This window comes from Meriones unguiculatus, chromosome 14 (assembly GCF_030254825.1).
Source record: "Meriones unguiculatus strain TT.TT164.6M chromosome 14, Bangor_MerUng_6.1, whole genome shotgun sequence".
NCBI classification, from domain to species: domain Eukaryota; kingdom Metazoa; phylum Chordata; class Mammalia; order Rodentia; family Muridae; genus Meriones; species Meriones unguiculatus.
This window is the reverse complement of record NC_083361.1, coordinates 58,592,351-58,615,246: the sequence shown is the minus strand read 5'-3', so window position 1 is coordinate 58,615,246 and position 22,896 is coordinate 58,592,351. Positions and strand designations below refer to the sequence as shown.

The following is a 22,896-nucleotide window of genomic DNA, read 5'->3' as shown; positions in this document are numbered from 1 at the left end:
AAGTCATCAATGAGTGTTGGCACAGGTTTTCACCATTGTTACAGGTAGTGTCATGCAATGTAGAACAAGATGGAGTCTGTTTTTGTCTTCTCTACATTAGATGGGCACTGGCTATCTATAGAAAAGATCTGGCTTTAATTTTTTTTTCTTGAATGTAAGAGGAGTTAAGAGGCTTTCAGCATCACTTTTGGGACTCCAGCCAGAAAACCCTGGACTGTAAAGTATTAAGCCATACAAATGAACCAAGTTGCTGGAATAGCAGCAAACATCCTATTGTCCTTAGAACAGGAAACTCACTTCATGAAGTTGTAGATTCCATGCCAGTTAGCAAACCCAAGAAAAGAAAACAATAAAAATGGGCTTATTTAAGCTGTAGTGATCACCAGACAGCCACTGGATTTTTATCTATCTGTGCAGTCTAACAAGTGGAGAATTGTTAGAACTTTGAAAATACTAGTGACTTGAAAACTGCATTTTCATCTTAAAATAAATATAAGATTACCATAAGTGTGTCCATTTTAAACTAATATTAATTTTACAAGTTCTTTGAGAATTTTGCACATACATACAGTTTATTTGATCATGTTCACCCGTACTCCACCCAGACTCAACCCAACCCCAATCTCATCACAAATTAGTGTTTTGTTTTGTTTTTTAAATAACCTTATGAGTTCAACTTGTGCTGCATATATTCTAACAGGTGTGGGGCCATCCTGAAATCTGGTTGACCTACCAAGGGGCAGCATTCTTACAGAAAATTGAGTCTCCCTCCTCCTGTTAGTAGTCCCTCAGTTTTGAGTGGAGACTCATGAACTCTTTTCCAATTCCTGCTAGTATGTTGGTTGCCTGGTTTTGTTCAGGTCTTGTGCAGGCAACCACAACAGCTGTGAGGTGCTCTGTCTCTTACAGTCTTTCTGCCCCCACTTCTGAAATGTTCTCCAGGCTTTGGGGGGACAGGATATAATCTAGATCCCCATTTGTGGCCGACCACTCCACAGACATTTTCTGTACTTTGACTGGTTGTGAATTTCCATGTTGACCCCCATCCACTGCATGAAGAAACACTTGGTGAGGAATTAGAGCTTTATTAATCTGTAGGTATAGAAGGCTGCTTGAAGGCTGGAGAAATGGCTCAGTGGTTAAGATGCCTCTCTGCTCTTCCAGAGGTCCTGAGTTCAATTCCCAGCAACCACACAGTGGTTCACAACCTTCTATACTGGGATCTGATGCCCTCTTCTGGCATACGAGTGTACATATAGGTAAAGCACTCATACACAGAAGGCTGCTTGATAGTATGCCTAGTTAGCAAAAGAATACTAGTAGTTTCAATGCTAGAGCCTATAAGCTCTCCAATTATGAGCCCTTTGTCAGATTTACAGTAGCAGGGATGTACTTTCTCCTGTTGAGTGGGCTTTAACCCTAATTAGAAAGAGGCTGGTCATCTACATAATAGTCATACTACTATTGCACAAATGGACATATTTTGCAATGCTGGTCATTACTGTAGCTCACAGGTCAAAGATAGGTAAGACTGATGAATTTTTCACCCGGGCAGCCCACATAGCACCTTGTGGCACTATGAAATCCAGACAGCCAGAAGGAGGCTGCCTGGTCAGTATTAACTTGGTTTCTGCATGTCCTGTGACCCATGTGAAGAATGTCTTCATCACTAGTGTCCTCTTATCAAGTCCTGGTAGACAACAAAGAACAGCAGCAGCAACAATCTGCATTGTTTTGGAGAAAATTAGAAAAGAAACATCTACAAAGTTAACCAAAGTTATTCTTAGGGATTGAACATGGGAAGGTTTCTCCCTCCCTGTTCCAGACCTTTTTACAAGGAATATGACCTTGTGCTCAGATCTTATTGAGAGTGGAAAAGGCACCGTGCATTTATCTTTGTTCCCCAGTATGCCTACCTTACAGGCCCTCTTACATTACTGGAAGAACAACCACCTCTTGGAACCCTGAGCTGCTGCCTAAGTTGCCTCCCTTCCCTTGAGTTAACTCTGTTATTAAACTCAGATAATAACTGATAATTATGTTATTTTTCAGTGACTACAGAACTACAACAACATCACCTACCAGTTCCATGTTTTGTACTGTCTTCAAACATCATAATCAAGGAATGTGGACGCATGCTAAGAAACTTATCCAGGAGCTAGGGATATAGATCAGCCTGTAAACAGGAGGACACAAGTGCAAAACTTAGAACTCCTGTAAAAATCCAGCCCTGATGGTACACACACCTGCAATCCCAGTGCTGGGGGAGCAAAAGAGAGGAGAGGGCTCTCTCGGGCTTGCTTGCCCTCTAGCCTAACCTAGTTGGTAAGTTTCAGGCCAATGATAGGCTGCTCCTCAAAAAAGCAAGGGGGATGGAACCTGAGAGAGGGTACCCGAGATTGTGTTTGGCCCCTACATGCATGTGCACACTTGTGCAGCTTATCCAAGAACACTCACTTGCTTCCTCCACCCACATAAACATACTCAGACTTCTCTGTGTGTGCACTACAGGTTTCTGATGGCTGGGACTATTTTCTAGTACCATGTGTCTATTCGGCACCACAGTATTTCTATTAGTGGGCACAGTGCCTGCTTTTACTTTCTAGCTCCTTATTAGTGACTGAATATGTGTGTGTGTGTGTGTGTGTGTATGTAGTTTTTAAGTCAGTTTTTACAGGGTGCCTGGTCCACCTCTTTGCTGCCAGCAACTGTGAGGATAGGGACAGTAGCAACATTTATCTAATTTAGAAGAACCAGGAAAATGGTTGCTGATTATATGGGTTTCCACACCCCAGAAAGAATAACTATACAGGTTTGGAGACATGTATGCTCCACTCTGGTGCCAAGGATTCCCACTGAGGATGAGACTCTTCTAATCTTCCTGTAAGAAGCAGGAGTAAAATTCTCTTGGTGAAGAAAGTCTGTTCCATAGGCACCGAGCAATATTTGGCATGAGGGTTGCTATTTAAGGTGTAGGATTCTCACTGTTTTGCTGTCAACAGTCTCAAAATTTGTTGTACAAAGATATAACCCAAAATTCAGACAGCCCTTCAAGAGATGAGGTCATGCTACCCCATTGCTCATGCTTAATTGTTTTTTCCTGGCTACTTACTATCCACACATTTCATTGTGTGGTGCACAAGTCTATTTATCATCTTTTCTCTGCCTATGTGCACCATCCACTATCCCTGACTCCTTCCTTTCCCATCCCCTCTTTGGGATCAAGATTGCATGCGTGACCTTTCCTATGGGTGTTGGGTTGCAGCAACCTCTGAGTTTCTAAGTCTTCACCTGACCTAGCTCCTTCTCCATCTCTATATCCTATCTCTGGCCTACTTGGAATGTATTTCTTTTCATCATTATCTATCCTGGCCTTATTCCTCCCCTGTCCCACTGACAAAGTGATAGACTAGTTTGTCTATGTTTACCATGATGTTTGGTAGCTAGGTATCAACTTTAGCTCTCCTAATGAGGAGGAGATTGCAGGATCATTGTCAGAGATAAACAAAGCTAGTTAAAGTGTAAAGAATGAATCTTTAGCCAGCCACTAAAGCAGGCTCTTTGATCACCTTCCCCTGAGGGGCAGGGAGGCAGCCTTACCAGGCCACAGAGGAAGACAATGCAGCCAGTCCTGATGAGACCTGATAGGCTAGGGTCAGATAGAAGGGGAGCAGAATCTCCCCTTTCAGTGGACTGGGGGAGGGGCATAGGAGAAGAAGAGGGAGGGAGGGTGAGATTGGGAGGGGAAGAGGGAGGAAGCTACAGCTGGGATGCAAAGTGAATAAATTGTAATAAATTAAAAAAAATAAATTTATCAAGAGAATGAATCTTTAGCTTTTCCTGGAAGTGGCCAGAGGGGATCTGTGTAGATGGTTCTCTACAATCTTGACCCAGGAAACCCTACAAAATCATACAAATCAAGAGGTTAAAATCCTCGTGTTCACTTTAAGAACACCCAGGACACTGCCCAGGACACCAAGGGTTATGCTTACTGAAAATCCAGCAAGTTCTGAAAAATGTCACTTTAAAGAAGCAGTGTGTGCCATTCTGATGGTAAATGGTGGAGGCAGGAGACGGGGTTGGACTCAGGGTGGGTGGCCAAAAAAGAGTGCTAAATTTTTGGTGCACATGCTTAAAAATGCAGAGTAATGCTGAACTCATGGTTTAGATGTAGATTCTCTAGTTTTTAAACATATCCAGGTGAGCAACGCACCGAAGATGCGTAGCTGAGTTTACAGAGCTCATGCCGGATTAACTAGTACATGAGCTCCCCCTGTCACAGTGAGGTGATCCTCACTGAAAAGGAACAAATTCTTCCAAAGCCAGAAGAGGGGGTTGCACAGAAGAAAAAAAAATATCCCAGGAGAAATTGAAGAAACAAAAACTGATGGCAAGTCAGTAATAAAATCAGTATATAAAAGCAGCAAAAAGTAAAAAAAAAAAAAAAAAAAAAAGAATCTTTATCATTTACAACTGCGATAATCAAGAGTGGAGTGTGAACTGACTCTAACTTCTGTTAATACAGAAGCATTTGGACATGATATAGGGAGAGTAAGAGGCTGGGGGAGGGGGAATTGGGCCAAGCCGAGTTAGGGAAGAAAAGAAAGGAAGGAAAGAAAACCCACCCGAGATTATTAAAGTGAGATTCTCCTCACCAACAGCCGAGAGGTAAGGCTCCAGTTTCACATGAGGCTGGACGACACAGTAGCATTTCTTTTTTCTTTTTTTTTTTTCCTTTTTTTTTTTTTTTTTTTTTGGCAACCCCGAATTTTCCCAGGTGGTCATTCTAATTGGGTAGGGACTAAGGATTATCGAAGGGATGCGATCTCAAGCTGTTAGGAGCCCCATTAGTGTTTGTTCAAGACTTTGAATGCCATGTGGAGCTCTAGCTTCACTGAGGAAAGGACTCCTAGGAGCTTGGCTAGAGGTTTGCCATGGAGAAGGTCTTCATTACTAGTCACCCAAATCTATTCAGCCTCTTTGTGTCATAGCGACAGCAGTGGGTGAGCAGCTATGCAAGAACAGACTTCTCGGGCCCCAGCCCCTTGCTATGACGATGTGAGAGGGCAGGCTCTAGCTCCTGGAGTGATGTGACACATTCACAATGCTGGTCCTTGTCCTTCCCCACACGAGCTTCCAATAGATGATAAGAACAGGAGATGGCAGAGAGACCAGAGCGATGGACCAGGATGTGGAGTGTCCATGTGAAGGCTCAGCTCAGGAGAGAAAAGGACCTCATTTCTTAAGTCCTGGTTTCCTAATCTACTCACCAACCCTTTATTAGTTTTATGACTTTGGGTAAAGGCCTTCCCCTCAGTTTCCAGATCCTTAGAAAGGAAATGATTATTCCTGTGTGGTCTTGTGTGAGGTTTTTTTGTTTTTTTTTTTTTTTTTTTTTTGTTGTTGTTGCTTGTTAAGGAGAAGTCTTACAGTGTAAACCTAAGTGGCCTCCTACTATGTAGTTAAGTGATGCCTAGAGTTAGAGGTAATCTTTCTACCTCTGTCTTTGGACATGGAGTGCTAGGATTGTAAGCATGTGCCACTGTGTGTGCATGTGTGTGTGTGTGTGTATGTGTGTGTGTGTGTGTGTGTGTGTGTGTGTGTGTGTGTATGTTCATGGACCAAACACTTATGTCCTGTGTCTTTCTAAGCAACTTTTCCACTTCAGTTTTTGAGACAGTATCTCTCACTGAACCTTGAACTCATTGATTGGATAGACTCGCTCACTAAAGGCTGGCCTCCAGCACTAGTGTTACAGGTACAGGCTGTAGTTCCCTGGTTTTCACATGGTGCTACAGATATGAACTTAGGACCTCATTTTGTGCAGTAAGTACTTTACCAACTGAGCCATTTTTTTTCAGCCTTTTGCTTCTTTTCTTCATGCATTAATCTGTGACCTACAGCCTTTCCTTGTTTCATCAGTGACCTGAAGAACTTTACCATTTGCTGGATGACGAGGCTGCCAATGTATCAGTGGTTTTCCTGGCACCTGCCATTTCTCAGTGTTTGCTCACCTTGCCTTTGTTTATTTTTTGTTTTCCTTCAATGAGTGTTTACTAAGTAGCTGTTGTATCTGGTACTCTGCCAGGAACTTAAGAAGATTAGGGACACACACATAAGCTCCCTTGTTTCTGTTTTGCTTCTTTCTTACCCTTTCCTTCCTCCATCTCTCTAAATCCTTCCTCATTTTCTCTTTTTTACTTTCTTATTTTCATCCCTCTTTACTTCTTTCATATCCCCCTTCTTTCTTCCCAAGACAGTCTCAACATGTTTTGGAACTTATTATGTACATCATTCTTCCCTCAAACCTACAATGATCCTCCTGCCTCTGCCTCCATACTATGCTGGCCTCCAGCACTGGTGGTTCAGGTACATGCTGTAGTGTCTTGATTTTCACATGGGTGCTGGAGATATGAATTTAGGGCTTCATGTTTGTGCAGCAATCCCTTTATGGAGTGTGGAAATTACAGGTGTACACTAGCACACCTAATCACATTTCTCTTAATTACCCTCGTCACTCTTTGGCCTGGAGAGAAACTATCAGTGAGTAATCAAACAAACTGACCAGGAAACGCACATGAGAGGAAACGCCCTGTGTTGTAGAAAGCCAGATAAAGGGTAGTTTGGGAGATGACATCTGAGCTCCATCCCAAGCTATGAACAGAGAAAAAAATGTTATGCTCTACCAACTTGGGTCCTGTAGCAGCTTAGTTCAGTTCTTCATGGAGGATGCACACCTCCGGTGAATCGGGAAGTCACCTTCCTCCACTTGCATCCGACACTTGCCTAGAGCACCCGTAAGCAGGGTCGCCAAGCCACATCCTTTACACAGACTTCTGAGGGAATATGAACTTACTTGATAGAAGAGTTAGCTTGGGTATTAGAAAGACAAAATTATTCCATCACTTATTTTACTTTCACTTTGCAAATAGCTAGAGACTCTTCAGATAATTTATCCTGCCCATAATATGACACTAAACAAAACCAAATGTTTTCAGACATTCAAACAACATTTGTTATAGTTCTAGCTCCAAGAAGACAAGTGACTGTATTTCAAAGTTTGACTTGGAGCTGAAAGAGTGCATTTATCTGCCTTTGTGGTCTGAAAATTGCATGCCCACGAATAGGTGGTGGGTAGTTTAGTCTTTAGTGTGACAAAATAAATATCTGTATGCCTCTAAATCCTAACTGAACCTAAGTGGGAAAGAGAGTTGTCAATTAGCATTTATTGAACATTTTGCCCAGGGGCCAAATGATGCAGTCTGCTTTTGTACCAGTTTTGGCTGTTGTCCTCTATGTCTTGGTATTGTCATCAATATGATGTTTTAAGCTTAATCAATACAGAAAGCCAGCAGCAAAGCCTTATTCACAAACCACATGAAGAACATTTTCTAAGAGACCAGCCCATGGACTGACTATCTATCTATCTATCTATCTATCTATCATCTGTCTATCTATCCCACACCCTTGCATGCTCTGTGTTACTTTCTATGGTCATTCTTAGTAGACAGGGACAGTGTAGAACTTAGTATTAGAGAGGAGAGATACATGATAGTTTTTGAACTTAACTGAGACTCTGCTTAGGATTAAGACTAAACCTATGGACACTTGTAACAGAAAATGGTCCCTACAATAAATAGTGCAGTGTATGTGTTCAATTTGGATCTATCCAGTTTTTTAAAAGGGCACATAGTATCTTCTCTCTGGCAGCTACGTGCCATGAGCTGGTAGACACAATGCTAAGTTACTAAAGTCAAGTAGAGACAAGCACTCTTTGTGTTCTCACTCATACATACGTGGAAGGTAAAGTCGATTTCAGAGCAGAACTGGTTTTCTGTGACTTGGGAGGGCACAGGAGAAGGAATGATGGAGTGAGCATAGTTCATGGGTGCAGGGGCATAGTTGGATCGCGTGAACGACATCTAACAGAAGATTAACTCTGTTGAAAACAGTGAATCTGGTATTCCAAGCTAGCCACAGAGGACTTCGGGTGTTTGGCCAACTAAAAAATGGAAACAGATGGGGTGACCTGATCTGAGCGTTACACTTTGACCTAGTTTCATTTCTGTTGCTAAGATGAAATACCCGACCAAAGGCAACTTAGGGAAAAGGGGTTTATTTCACTTTACAGTTCCAGGTTACCATCCACGTCTGTGGGGGAAGTCCAGGCAAAAACTCCAAACAGCCCACCACGTCACATTCACAGCTAAGAGAAGAGAGAAACGAGCATGCTCACTCTTTCACCAGTGTATACTCAGCTGTATTTATGTACTCTTATGCAGTTCCTGAACTCTTGCAGAAGGATGTGCTGCCGCCACGGGGGACTGTGCCTTCCTACGTCAATTGACTTAATTAAGACAACCCACCGTTTGAAAACTGCTGTTTCTTCTTGCCCAGAATCATCTGTGATGCACCGTTTGATCGTCTGCTGCGTTGTGAGACTTGCAGAGCACGTGTGATGCAGGGTGAAGTGTGACATGGAGCCCTGGTCCATTCAGGTGTTTAGCTAGGCTTGTTTCTTTTATTCTCTGATTTCAGTTACTTCAAATAGCCTTAAAAAAATCAGTTACTGCTAGTGAGGAATGGAAAGGCCTGTTACCTAAAATATTATTGCACCAAGCAGGTTATATGTAAATTTTTAGAAGAGTGTTTCTTTCCCAGACACAGTAAGTTGCTAATACCAATTGCCTTAAACAGGCATCTTTCCATAAATGAGGCAAATGTAATTTTAGCCAGGCTTTTGGACCTTTAATTTCATAACCACTCAGATATGCCGCTGAGAAATGATCACTTGCAGTCCATGAGCTGGAAGGATTTTTATGTTATGAACAGTTTGCCTAGAGGTGCTGCAGAGAACACTGTATCTGTTAGGTGCACAGGCATCTTTGATAGATTTCACATTCCCCAGGGTGTGCAAAGCAGCTCCGCTTAGGTGGGTGTGTCTGCAGTTTATCTCAGGTAGCAAATAGAGGACAGTCTCTGTTTTCATCAGTTTTCCGAGGACAGGGGATTTAAATTCCAATCCTACTTAAATCTCACGTCACTATTTTTATTTTAAGACCTGGTGAGTCCTCCTGCAATTTGCTGGAAAGGAATTTAGGTGTGTGAAAATAGATAAGCAATAGTGTGTGAACTTCACTGCTTGACCACCAAGGAGACACACTAGGGATAATTGGCTATTGCAGGGCTGATTTTTCAACTCCAAATCTCTGTAAAAGTGTTCAGGCCCCACTGAAGAGAGAACTGAAGGCATGGAATTCGATTTTTATGGAATCTCATCCCTTGCTTTTCTTTAAAGAGAACACACCTAGTTTCACTTATGCAAAACCCCTGGGTTTCATATGTGTGGGTTTTTGTACCTGACAAACTATCAAGCAGTTGTTATCACTGTGGAAAAAGCGTCTTCAGCTGAGAGGAGACCAACTGAATCACTTCTCAGATACAACATTTTCCACCACCCAGGACATTGTCTTTCACATTTGGGCTTTAGTTCACCTTGTCTGGGATGCTTTTAAAATACAGACCACCTAAGACATACTAGATCCTGTTCTCTAGAGTAAAGCAAGGGGTCGGCCTTGCTAACAGGCTCCTTATATGGTTCTTCCACAGGCTGAAGAAAAGTAAGCATCACAGACATGGTTCAAACCTAACCAACTGGCTGGAATGCTCCTGGGGCCTATGTCCACAAGCCCCAAAGGAAGGAAAAGAGCTTCATAAGTAGGGTGCAGGGACAGTCCTTCTGCAGTCGTTCATGTATTCCCCCAGTTGTTTCCTGTGGTTTGCTAGAGTTTGAATGTGGAATGTGTTCTATAGTCTCCTGTGCTTCAGCACTAGGCTCATAGCTGCTAGTGCCTCCAGGGGAGGTGGTGTGTGGGACTGTTAGGAGGCGGGGCTCAGCTGGAAGGCAGGGGTTGCTGGGAGCTCGTGCTATGGGTTTGTAGTTTGGTTCTTGATTCTAGCTTAACTCTCTTCCAGGACCTCTGACTCATACTCCCCATGCTCTTCTTAACACTATGGACTGTGTTCAGTTAAAACGGGAAGCAAAATAAATCCTTCTCGACTGAAATTATTTTGGTCATGTGTTCTGTCACAGCAAGACAAGAAACTGATAGATGCTGGTCCCATGATTCTGACGCATCCCTCCTAGAGAAAAATATTATGAATTCAGAATGATTTTGAACTACAATTTGAAAACAAATGCGTGCATATGCACTGAAAAATAATGAGGTCCTATAAAAGAGACAGTGTTCATACACAGACGGAGGCTTCAGCACCTGGGTGAACTCCAGTGTCTGCTTCTCCCGAGCTCGGTACTGGCTGCAGCCCTAAGCATTTTAGGAATCATTCAGTACTGGCTTTAATTTTCATGCATGTGTGCTTTAAGAGTATTTGCTTTCTTATTTTACATCTACAGTTGATTATTTGTTTTTAACTTGGAATATCTTTATCAGACTTGAATATCTTTGTTTTCCAAGTGGAGAACTAAGTTGTAAATGTCTGACTCCAAAACATAGTACATTCTTTTATGTGATGATTCTCCTGTCCCAGAGGCCTTTTTAGAAGTAGGTTAGAAAGTTGCAAGCACATGTGATTCAGAAAATTCTGCGAAATATATAACAAAGCAAGTGAAACCACAAAGAGGTTTTCAGAATGTGAGTAGCTTACTGGAGGACTATGTATTTTCACACAGCATCATGACAGTACCGTTATTTCAATACCTTACAGTTTGAAAACTGCTTTATATTTCTCAAGGTAATACATTTATCTTTCCTATGCTAGGAATAATGTAGGATGCCAAGGACTATTAAATGTTTAAGGGATATATAAGGATAATTACATGTTAGGTATCCCTTTAAGAATACACTGATTATACCCCCATCTACCTATCCATCCAGCTGTCACTGAGAATATTTCTTAAATGCTTTCTTACTGCGTGTTGATCATTTTGATTGGTGCCAGGCACACAAAGACAGTATGCATGATGTAGTATTTGATAATCTATCAGAAGGGAAAGAGAGTTTATAAGACAGTGCAGCAAAATATATTAAACATGATGCCAGAAGAAAAGGACATCAAAGCAGCAGCTGGTAAGCCCAGGCATAGGTACACAGATATCAGGAGAGTTTCCTATAAGTGGAGAACAGTTTATCTACAGACACTTGTTATATTTATGGGGGGAGGATAAGGAGAAATTTAAGATTATCTAGCAAAATGCAGAGCTCAGATGTGATTCAAGAAATAGCAAGAAAGAGACTGTACAGTTATGTAAGAGAAAATGAGGAGATAACTGGTCTACCTATTTCAGTCAGTGCCAAATGGATGTGCAGCTGATTATTATATGAGTTGTAAGAAGTGGATAATCACTGTGCTTTTTCCACCAGTTCTCTCTGTACCTCATCTGACATGCAAATCACTCACAAAGCCTGTTAAACTGTGTATATTTATACAGTGAGATTTTTAGTTCTACCAAGTCCACAGGTGATGCTACTGAGCCTCACACCAAACTTTGAGGAGCAAGGCTTTGGGTTAATCCACATCAAAATTACTCAGTTCAGTTGACTGAGCTGGCTGACCTTTTTAATTTCAAACCCTGTTAATACAGTACAATTCTGCTTATAATATAAATTAAGAACACATTAGAAAATGGAATCTGGCAGTATATTATAAGAATAATTTAGCATGAACCAAAGAAATTTAAAAACATTGAACTGTTGAACTTTTATCAGAAGAATTAATCATATCATTTAATTATTTAATCATTTAATCATTAGATACCAAAAAAGGCAATTTCTAAAACATAGTAGCTATTTCTGTTAAAATATTTACCATGAAATAGAATTAAATATGAGAGAAATATGTATCTGTAAACAAACAATAAAAAGAAATACTATAAAATACTGAAATAAATTTATAGTATTTAGATATTTTGCATAGACTGCCAATAATAATGCTACTTAACATTTTTGATGGTTTTAGCTGATGTAATAAAAAGTTAAAGTTACCTTAATTTTATTGGAAGAAGACATAACAGTAGATTTGGTAATCTCTTTTTATTAATTAGAGTTTATTCACTTTGTAGTCCAGTTGTAGCCCCTCCCCCATTCCCTCCCAATCCCACTGTCCCTCTTAAAAATCCACTAAAACCTATTAGCATCAATACAAAATATCATAGAATTGGCAAGGTGCTATGAATCTATTTGGCTTTTGAGATATATGAACAACAGTTTAAAGAAGAAAGGTTTAAAAGACTAAGTTTAGGCCTGGAGAGATGGCTCTCAGGTTAAGGACATGTACTTTTCTTGCAAAGGACTTGAGTTTGGTTCTAAGCAGACAGGTCAGAAGGTTCATAACAGCCTGCAGCTACAGTCCCATAGCTTCCTGTGCCTCATCTGGCCTATATATGCATGCACTCACATATACACACATACACACACACACACACACACACACACACCACACCACACACAGAGACACACACGTAAAGATCCACAATGCAACAATTAAAAATAGCAAAAGTAAATGTTTGGCTATATTTGTGATATTATAGAAAGTGTAATTCTAAGAAAAAAAGTAATAAGAAATCATAGAATTTAAGTAGTGAATACTTTACATTTTTATTAAAAGCCAGAAGCAAGATACATACTCAGTAATATCTTTATCATAGAACATTGCTGAATATTGAACTATTCAAGTTAATAAATTTGATTTAATTATAACTTGAATGTCAGTTAGCTTGCTGAGTGAGTAAGCAATGTGGTGGAAGGATTTTTAAGTACATGTGTAAGAATAAATATTGAAAATAAGCTAATAAAATTTACCAAAAGAAGAGAGATAGAAAAATGAACTAGTTGAAAATTTATAAAACTATGAGTAATTATAAGTCAAGAGGATATACTGACTTGGTAGCCTAGAAACTAAACAAACAAACAAACAAACAAAAAAAAACAAATCAAACCAAAACCTGACATAAGAAGTCAGCTCTACTGTCACCGTATGACAAAGAGCTGAGAACACCCTACAAGTCTTTAGTGGTACAAAAAGTTTAGTAGGAAAATGGAAGTGGACAATAGCATATAGGAAGAAAAAAGTCCTGGCAGATAACACACACAACTGACACAGAACTCACCAATGAGTCACAGACTATATATGTTAATCAAAGGGCTTCTGTATTGCTTTCACTTGTCACATGAAAATAGAAATTGTAGTATAACATTAAGGAAAAATTGGGCAAACAATGCTCAAATTCCTGATTCAAATATGGATTGCTGCTGTCTTTTTATTTTTATTTTTATTAATTACACTTTATTCACTTTATATCCCCCATAAGCCCCTCTCTCCTCCCCTCCTAATCCCACCCTTCCACCCCCTTCTTCATGAATGCCCCTCCCCAAGTCCAGTGATAGGGGAGGTCCTCCTCTCCTTCCTTCTGATCTAAGTTTATCAGATCTCATCAGGAGTGGCTGCATTGTCTTCTTCTGTGGCCTGGTAAGGCTGCTCCCCCCTCAGGAGGAGGTCATCAAAGAGCAGGCCAATCAGATTATGTCAGAGGCAGTCCCTCTTCCCATTACTATGGAACCCACTTGGAAACTAAACTGCCATGGGCTACATCTGTGCAGGGGTTCTAGGTTATCTCCATGCATGGTACATGGTTGGAGTATGAGTCTCTGGGAAGACCCCTGTGTTCAAATTTCTGGTTCTGTTGCTCTCCTTGTGGAGTTCCTGTCCTTTCCAGATCTTACTACTTCCCATTTCTTACATAAGATTACATGCACACTGCCCAACAGTTGGCCATAAGTCTTACCATCTGCTTTGATAGTCTGCAGGGCAGAGCCTTTCAGAGGCCCTCCATGGTGGTTTCTAGCTTGTTTCCTGTTTTCTTCTTCTTCTGATGTCCTTCCTCTTTGCCTTTCGGGATGGGGATTGAGCATTTTAGCCAGGGTCCTCTCTCGTGATTAGTTTCTTTAGATATACAGATTTTAGTAGATTTATCCTGTATTATATGTGTACATGAGTGAGTATATACTTTGTGTGTCTTTCTGCTTCTAGGACAGCTCATTCAGGATGATCCTTTCCAGGTCCCAGCATTTACCTGCAAATTTCATGATTTCATTGCTGAGTAATATTCCATTGTGTAGATGTACCACAATTTCTGTATCCATTCTTCAGTTGAGGGGCATCTGGGCTGTTTCCAGCTTCTGGCTATTACAAATAAAGCTGCTACAATCATGGTCAAGCAAATGTCCTTATTGTGTACTTGAGCCCCCTTTGGATATATGCCTAGAAGTGGTATAGCTAGATCTTGAGGAAGTGCTATTCCTAGTTGTCTGAGAAAGTGCCAGATTGCTTTCCAGAGTGGTTGTACAAGTTTACATTTTCACCAGCAGTAGAGGAGGGTTCTCCTTTCTCCACAACCTTTCCAGCATGTATTGTCACTTGAGTTTTTCATCTTGGTCATTCTGATGGGTGTAAGGTGAAATCCCAGGGTCGTTTTGATTTGCATTTCCCTGATGGCTAATGATGTTGAGCATTTCTTTAAGTGTTTCTCTGCCATTCTATATTCCTCTACAGAGAATTCTCTGTTTAGCTCTGTTCCTCATTTTTTTTTTAAATTAGATTACTTGGTTTGCTGCTTTTCAGGATTGCTGCTGTCTTTAAAGAAAGGTACTTGGAAATTTCTGTATAGTCTAAATGCACATGTGCCCTTTGACTAACAGATATGAAGTCATTGTTAGATCACAGACACATCTACCAAATCTCATAAAACAGACTTCATATTTTAAAAAGACCCTCCAATGATTTGTATATACATTTAGACTTGAGACATCCTGGCAAAAATAACATGAGGAGTATTTACTTAAAAATTACTTCATATCCAACCAAAGATCATTCATAGAGATAACCTAGAACCCCTGCACAGATGTAGCCCATGGCAGCTCAGCCTCCAAGTAGGTTCCCTAGTAAGGGGAACAGGGACTGTCTCTGACATCAATTCAGTGGCTAGCTCTTTGATCACCATCCCCTGAGAGGGGGGTGCAGTTTTACCAGGCCATATAGGAAGTCAATACAGACAGTCCTGATGAGACCTGATAGACTAGGGTCAATTAAAAGGGGAGAAGGACCTCCCCTATCAGTGAATTTGGGAGGAGAAGAGGGAGGGAGGGCGGGTTTGGGAGGAAACAAGGGAGGGGGCTATATATGGGATACAAAGTGAATAAATTGTAATAAATAAAAAAATAAAAATGTTGAAAAAACATGTATATTACAAAATAACTAGAAAATGTTAGGTAAGAAGCAGGAGACGTTAGGGGTGATGGATATGTGGGTTGCCCCAATTTGATCCTTAAATGTGTATTAAAATAGCACATTAAACTGTAAAATATATAGTTATTTTTATTAATGGGAAACAAAAATAATGTAGCACTCATACACAGTAGAATTTTATGCAGCTATCATAGAAAATGAAATCGACATTTGAAAGAAAATAGATGCAACTAAAATCATTATGATATGTAAAAATAAACCAGACTCAGAAAAGAAATACTGCATGTTTTCTCTGATCAACACATACATACATGCATATATATGTATAAATATTTATTTGTAATCTTAAAAGTATATGGGTCTTTAAACCCAATAGTTCTCTACGGTAAAGACATCAATCTGTCAGGAGTTTCAAATAGGAAAATTTGTAGTCACATATTTTCATTTGCAAAAATCCAAACAAAAACAACAAGAAGAAAAAGCCCCTGAGCATTGGGTGTGACAGAAAAGTGATGCCTCAGTGAGGGATGGCTAAGGAACAGCACAAAGCATTTGGCAGTGTTGGGAAAGGCTGTGACACAAGTGTGATTAGATCTTAGCAAGGTGAAAGGAGAACAGGAGAAGAGAAAAGACGAGGAAGGGCAGATTTTCTAGGTAGGATGAACTAGAGGGAACTTTGGAGTGTGTGTCGAACAAAAAGAATGTAGAATAGGACCACACACTGTCAGCAGTCTGAAGTGCTGACACTGAAATCTGCAGTTGGCTTCTTTGAAGGGAGGTAGAAGCCCCTTCAGGTGTGAATTTGAGAAATATCCTAACAAAGGAGGAAAGTTGCCAGCGAATAAGAAATGGAGATCAGCAGTAGGAATACTTTCAGTTTCACTTGCCAAAGGCCAAGGTAGACACACTGGAAGTCCATGTGGGGACCATTTAGGAAGAAAACCTACAAGCCATAGTATTTGTAGACTCTGGAAGATGAGGGACAAGCATACACGAATGTAGCTGGCCAAAAGGCTGGTGATGAATACAACAGCCTAGGCAGAGAGGGAAAGATTGGGAAGGAGAGGCAAGCAGGTGGGTTCTGTTTGGTTGTGCTCGCTTGGCCTTCCCATGGTTTTCTCAGTTAACGCTCAACTGTCTTGGCTCCAGTGCTTTTCCTGTGAAGGTGGCACCATTGCACAGGGTGACATTCATTTGGACAGTCTAATGTTGGCATGGTAAATTAAGAATCAGTTGCTTTCGCCTAATAGGCACAGCCGCAAGTCTTACAGGCCATGCCAGCAGCAGAGGCTCCAAATGTTGGCTCTAACTTGCCACTTGCTGAATGGCATCAGATCCCTGCTTGGATACACTTCAACCTCAGAGTGGCTTTTACAGCAGCTGCAGCCATCTCAGCTTGGCTAAGGCAGTCCTCCCCCACCCCCCAACTTCTTCCAGAGAGAAGGCCCAACTTCATCTTCTTGTACCACAGGGATCCAGGCTGAGCACTCCCTATGACTCAGAGAGGAAACCTGCGTTATCAGTGTCTGCCTAGCAACTGAAAGGTGACACGTGGGGCCTTCGTTTCAACCCATTTCCTCTTGATGAGAGGAAGGGATTCTCCTGCGAGTTATTACCTGAAATAATACCATATGGTAAAATGTAAACAACATCTGCATATTCATGTAATAATTTCATCTGTTTAATTAGTTCCAGCAAAGCAGTTTACCCTCTGAGGCCCTTGCTGTCAGCTCGACGCTCATACATCCAGGGCTGGCTGTCGGGCTTGACAGCCTTCCATTGTTCATTCTCTGCTAGTACCTCGGCAGTTACTGAATAAGTGAATCTTCTCAGGGGTGGGGCGAGTGTCCCCACTGATCCACATATTGAAGGGGCGGGTGGGGAAGAGCTGTCAGCTTGGTGTAGGGGTACTAAAGACAGCCTTGACAGATCAGGTGATGCTAGGGGAAAATAGGAGAGATTATTTATTTCTTTTACTTCTCTAATTTGGATGTGAGCTGAGCTGAGCTCTTGCGGTAAGGAAGTTTGAAGTCTCAGCACTATGACCCTGGCAGAAAACAGCTATTACAGATAGAGAATGGAACAGAGCTGGGAGCCTTGTGCTGTCTTGCTCACTGTTGGCTGCTTGAGATGAAGCTTAAAATGAAGCTATGGAGAACTCCACAAGTGTGCCCGACAGGTCTGGGGACCTCCACCACGTGCTTGTGTGGTAAAGGTGTGAAACACATAAAACACACCCACACACACAAACACAGACCCTTCCCAGATCTAGGCACATACAATCCCAAAGACTTGAGTGTAGATTATTCAAACTTAAAAGAATTTGTTTGCCCAGTTAACAGAATAAGAAGTGACCTCAAAGGTCTTTTAGGCAGGGTTCATTCCTGGAGACCTTATCAAACTCGGTTCCCGTGCTGTATGACCAAGGAGTGCTTCTAGTTTCTAAGTTTTTATTAAGCCCCCAGGTGAAGCTAAGGCTGGTGGTCTAGGGTAACAATGTGGATGGTGAGGATTTAGATACCCCACATATCCTACAGGGGGACAAAGTCCAGGGAGGTTGATGCAGCATGTCCAAGGTTAGCCAGAAAATTAGAGTTCAAACAAAGACCAGGACTTTTTGCATAGAGCGATTACAAAGAAAAATCTTTGATACATAAAAAGTCCCGAGCTGTTTTCTCATGAAGCATATATAACTAATATGAGCAACCATATATTTTAGCCTCTCATTGGCCAACACTTTACTTTTAACCTGTAAGTGAACTGGAATATAAAGAGGCAAATGGATTTGATCATGACAGTGGCTCCAACTCTAAAAGAATTCCAGGATATTGTTATTCTTTGACAGAGACGCTTGTTCAGTTAGAGAATCTGAACTCAGCTAGAAGCCATGTCATCACAAAAGAGAATTCTGAAGAATTTTAGAGGTTTAGTCATCTCTTTGATACCACAAGCTAATGTTTCCCCTGATTTGGTGTGGGAATTTTATGGTAGAGGAAGAACTGGGTTTTATGAGAGCAAGCCAAGTGTTTGGATAACTCTTTCTTATCTTGGCTGACATGGTTACAGAACCTGGGCTTGACTGCACAATAGGGATCCGTTAGAACTATTTGACGCTGGTTCAAAAAGCTGCTTGGGAACTGTGATTCCTGAAAATACAAAACTGTAGGGCTACTATTGAGTGCCCATAGCTACACGTTCACATTTAGAACAAAGCCAGTATCCTTCCCCCCGCCCCTGTTTTGGTGTGTGTATATGTACTATATGTATGTCTTTGTGTGTGTGTGTGTGTTTACATGTGAGTGCATGTATACATGTATGTAGATGTTAGAGGATCATGTCACCCCCTTTTCCCACATCCCTCATGCCCTTTTAAACACTGCCATTCAGAGTGTTTCACTTCCCTCACCTCTCTTAATTAGAGGTCCTCTATTTTCATATTTAAGTGTCATGTAGCTACTTGATGTGTTCTAATCACAAGGTTTCTCTCTTATGCACCTCTCACCCTGCAATCCTTCCCCTACTTCCAAAAAGGTTCCTTCTCACTTTTGCGTCTTTTGGCTTGGGTTGGTTTTTGTTTTGTGACCTGCTGGGTTTAACTAGGGCTGCCCATGTGGGCACCGTTGTGAGGCTTTCTCCTGGAACAAGGACAAATGAACAATGGCTACACCACTGAAAACAAGTACTCTCCTTCCCTTAGCAGCCATCAAATGCCAGTAGACACCAGAGAGAATGGCCAGGCACACGAGTCTCTTCTGTGTCCATGAGTGAATGTTGATGATCCCAGTTTGTGTAGGTTCTGTGTAGGCGATCACAGCTTCTGTGAGTTCTTGAGTGTGACAGTCATAAAGATACTTAGAAAGGAATGTCTTACAAGCCTTTTCTCCTCCTTTCAGCTCTTATCCCTTTCTACCTCCTCTTCCACAGTGTTTCCTGAGCCTTGGAGGAGGAAATATTGATCCCCTGTTTAGCACTCAGTATTCAATAGTTACTTATTCTCAGTACCTTGACCAGTATCTTCATTACCTGCCATTAGCTACAAAAGAAGCTTCTCTGACCATGACAAACAGCAGTACCAGTCCTTTGGTACAAATACTTAGGGGTAAGTTTGATAACTGTTCATTTAACAAACCTCAAAGAGTAAGTTCACCTCTGGGGGCTTTTGACTTATCCCTTTTCCACTACCTTCAGCCTTTAATTATTTACATAACATCAGACAGTAGTTGGTTACTTCCTTGGTAGCTGTGCCACCATTGCAACAATGTTCACATGTTACACAGCAGGTTGGTATTATGGTATGCAAGGCCCATAGCAGAGTTGACTACTGACAATTTTGCTTCCCCAGATGCCTGCATGGTAGTATCCAGCAATATAAAACCTAGCCAGAAGGGACAAGCTTCCAGCTCAGATCCATTATGATTTCCCTTTGCATTACAACCACAGTATGTTGTGTTTTCAATAAGAGAGTCTTACCACCTAATTCTGGTGGACAATCAAGAGCAATGGAAAAAGCCTGTTTTGTTTTGGGTCATCAATCACTTATGAGGAAGTATCAAGCACTTGGTATAAGGATTTCCATTTTAAAAACTGTGGCTTCTGGGGTTGACATTATACACCAGGCAGGGTACCTTATTTAACTTTTTAAAAGATAATTATATCTTTTAATTAGAACTACATTTTAAAAATTATCTTATAAAGTACTAGTTTAACACATGCCTTCTTCACGCAAATTTAGTTTTGTTTAACTCTCTCCTCCACCCCTTCTTTTCCCATATCCTCTCATTCCCATTCTCATTTAAACATGACCACTCCCAGTATTCTCTCCTTCCACTTCCATCTGAGGCATTCCACTATCCTCATCTGTCTTAGGACTCCTTCTTAACCATCAGAGCCTCTTTCTAGCTTTCATGCCCCTACAGGCATTTCAAGTAAAGCACATAATCTTAAAAATCGGAAGCTATGATCCACATATGAAAGAGAACGGATCTGTCACTGAATGAAGTCATCAATTGTCTGGGATGGCCAGCCATGTAGCTCTGAGGATCCATCTGTTTCTGCCCTTCCCAACACCAAGGTTACAGGCACATGACAGAATTCCCAATGGTTTCCGGTGATTGAAATACAGGTTCTCCTGCCTGTGTGGCAACTGATGCATTTCTCCAGCTCCCAACAAATGACATTATTTTAAAAACAATTTCTATATCAATCCATTTATTATGAATCTGACTAATTTCATTTAAAAATTAAAAAAAAAACCCTCATTAACTGTTGAAACTTGTGAGACTCCATCTTTGCTTGTCAGTGGTAAGGAGTGGGTATACCCACCTTCCAACTAGCTGTGAGTTGTGTCTTTCTTGTTATCATGCTGTGCTTTTTCAGTATTTGTTCTATTCTGGAAAGAAATTGTACAACTAATGCAAATATCTCCTTGTTTTCCCTTCAAAATACAATAAAATTATTCTTTGAAGTTTCTCCTTCCATTAAGTGGCTCATATGTGGAAATTTTTATTCAGCCCTAAAGTGATGCCTAAATTAGCTCTCAGAAAAGTCAATTATACTTTTAAAGCTCCTGTCTATAATTGTTATGGTCTCCTTCTGCATGTATCCAAATTGTTTCTAATGGGCATTTTAGGGCACAGGGGTTAATGGTCTCTTGGTGAAGCAAAAATGCTGGCCAAAGCAGGGTTAATTCATCAAAATAACTTTGCATGGTGTTTTTGCAAGGGGGTTGTGTTGTTTTTCAAGTCTACTTAACTCACCTTGATCTTTTATAATGTGCTTAAGTAGGGACATACTATTCAGTTGCTTTATAACAATACAATTGTTTGAAATAATTTGGATTTCAATCTATGCAGGTTCAAGTTTTACTTCTAATTTTGAAATTGAAAAAGACTCCACACTAAAGAATAAAACCTGTGTAATTAGCTATGTTATGGTATTTTATGCTGTCATTCTTTGACTTAACCCCCATCTGTGGTCTTGACAAGAGACATCCATGTCCTGATTTGCTGGCCTCTGACAATCCAATGGTATTCACCATGGCATCGGTCATGATCAATAACTAATTATTAAACCAGCATTTCTTTCCAGGGTTCCTTGTTAAAAAATTGCTCTTGGCTGAGAGAGAAGGAAAAAGGTCATCACTTTGATATGGTCTTGAGTCTTTCAAAATCCAGTGGGTCGTCCAATTGAATTACTGTCTTAAACTAATTGATATAAATTTGAGTAGAAGAATGCTTGTTACTGCAAAATCTTATAATAATATACCAGGCAAGAAAATGTTGGGGAGGCAAGAAAAATATCAGTACCAATTTAAGACAACCACACGTTCTAACATTAAAAATGATAAAGAATTTAAATTTGATGGGACAAGGGACACACATCTGATGACACATTCAAGCTCATCATACTTGCAATGTTGTGAACAGTGAGGTAGTTACTTTCTCCTATTTTTTGTAACCAAAAAAGACAGAGTCCTCTGATATATTATTTAACATCTCTACTGATAATAACTTGCAAGGCATTTGAGTGACATCTGTCATTTCATTGTTACCTAAGGCTCTTGCTTTAAGACAACCAGGTAAGGATGCTGCCTTCTGAGTGACACAACTATGAAAACTGGGATTGTCAAGAAATCAGCACAAAACCTGGTAGGCATTTAAAATATGTAAACTTCCTCCCTGTCACCATTTCTCCTACCCCACAAATGACAAATGACAGGCAGATGAATAAGGCTGTTTTTCCCCCATGAAATCCTTTTCTTTGCTTATTGATTTAAACATGAAATTAGACTAAGACACCCAACAGGCAAGGTTGTTTTGGTGAAAAGTTTGGATTTAGAAGAAATGGTTTAATGGCACTGTAGAATGAGAAAGCTCTCGGCTCCTCTGCCAATTTGTGGGTAGGAAATCTGTCATGGTTCCTGATTGTGCTTGAGAACTGGACATGCCTGGAGGGAACCAGTCTCCACTAGGCCAGACTTGACTCTTGAAGCCTCATAATTCTTTATGTATTCATCTTCTTCAAATTCCTACCTTTTCTCCAAAATGCATTCTGCTTTTCTTTTTAAGAGAATCTCCTCAAAGCTCAGTTATACTAGATTTATTTATCTTATTGTCAAACTATTTAAACTAGAAGAAATATATTCTTTTTTGTAAAGGCTTGATTGGAAAGACAAATCAAGTGATAGCCTTTTAGCAAGTATAATCTTTTCCACTTGGCCATATTTTATAATTTGTTTAGCTGATTCTCTTGACCATGAGTTCTTTGCCATATGATGTGATCCACACAGATTTAAAATATTTTTCATTAAATTTAAAAGAGTTTTATATTCCAATTTAAATCCAGTCTTGACTTAAGCCTGTTTTATGTGATACTTGCTAAGTAATATAGTTAATTGGTTAGTATACAGAATCGAGGAGTCTGGGTTCTAATGACTGAGGCAACACTGAATTGGACAGGAGTCACAGCTTTACATATTTTATCTCAAAACAACACAATGCAGAATACACTGTAGTTTAATTATACATGTAATGACATGGAGAGCTTAAGTTTTAAAGTAATTGTCCAAGATCTCTGAGCTCACAAATGGGAATGTGTAAAATCTAGGTCAGCCCAGAGCCCGAGGTATACAGTGAC

At 40.5% G+C, this 22,896-nt stretch overlaps 1 pseudogene; it reads left to right on the top strand.

The window, feature by feature from the left end:
- The first annotated feature begins 3,869 nt into the window (after positions 1-3,869).
- Positions 3,870-4,402, top strand: LOC110561787 (large ribosomal subunit protein uL22-like; annotated as a pseudogene).
- The last annotated feature ends 18,494 nt before the right edge of the window (positions 4,403-22,896 follow it).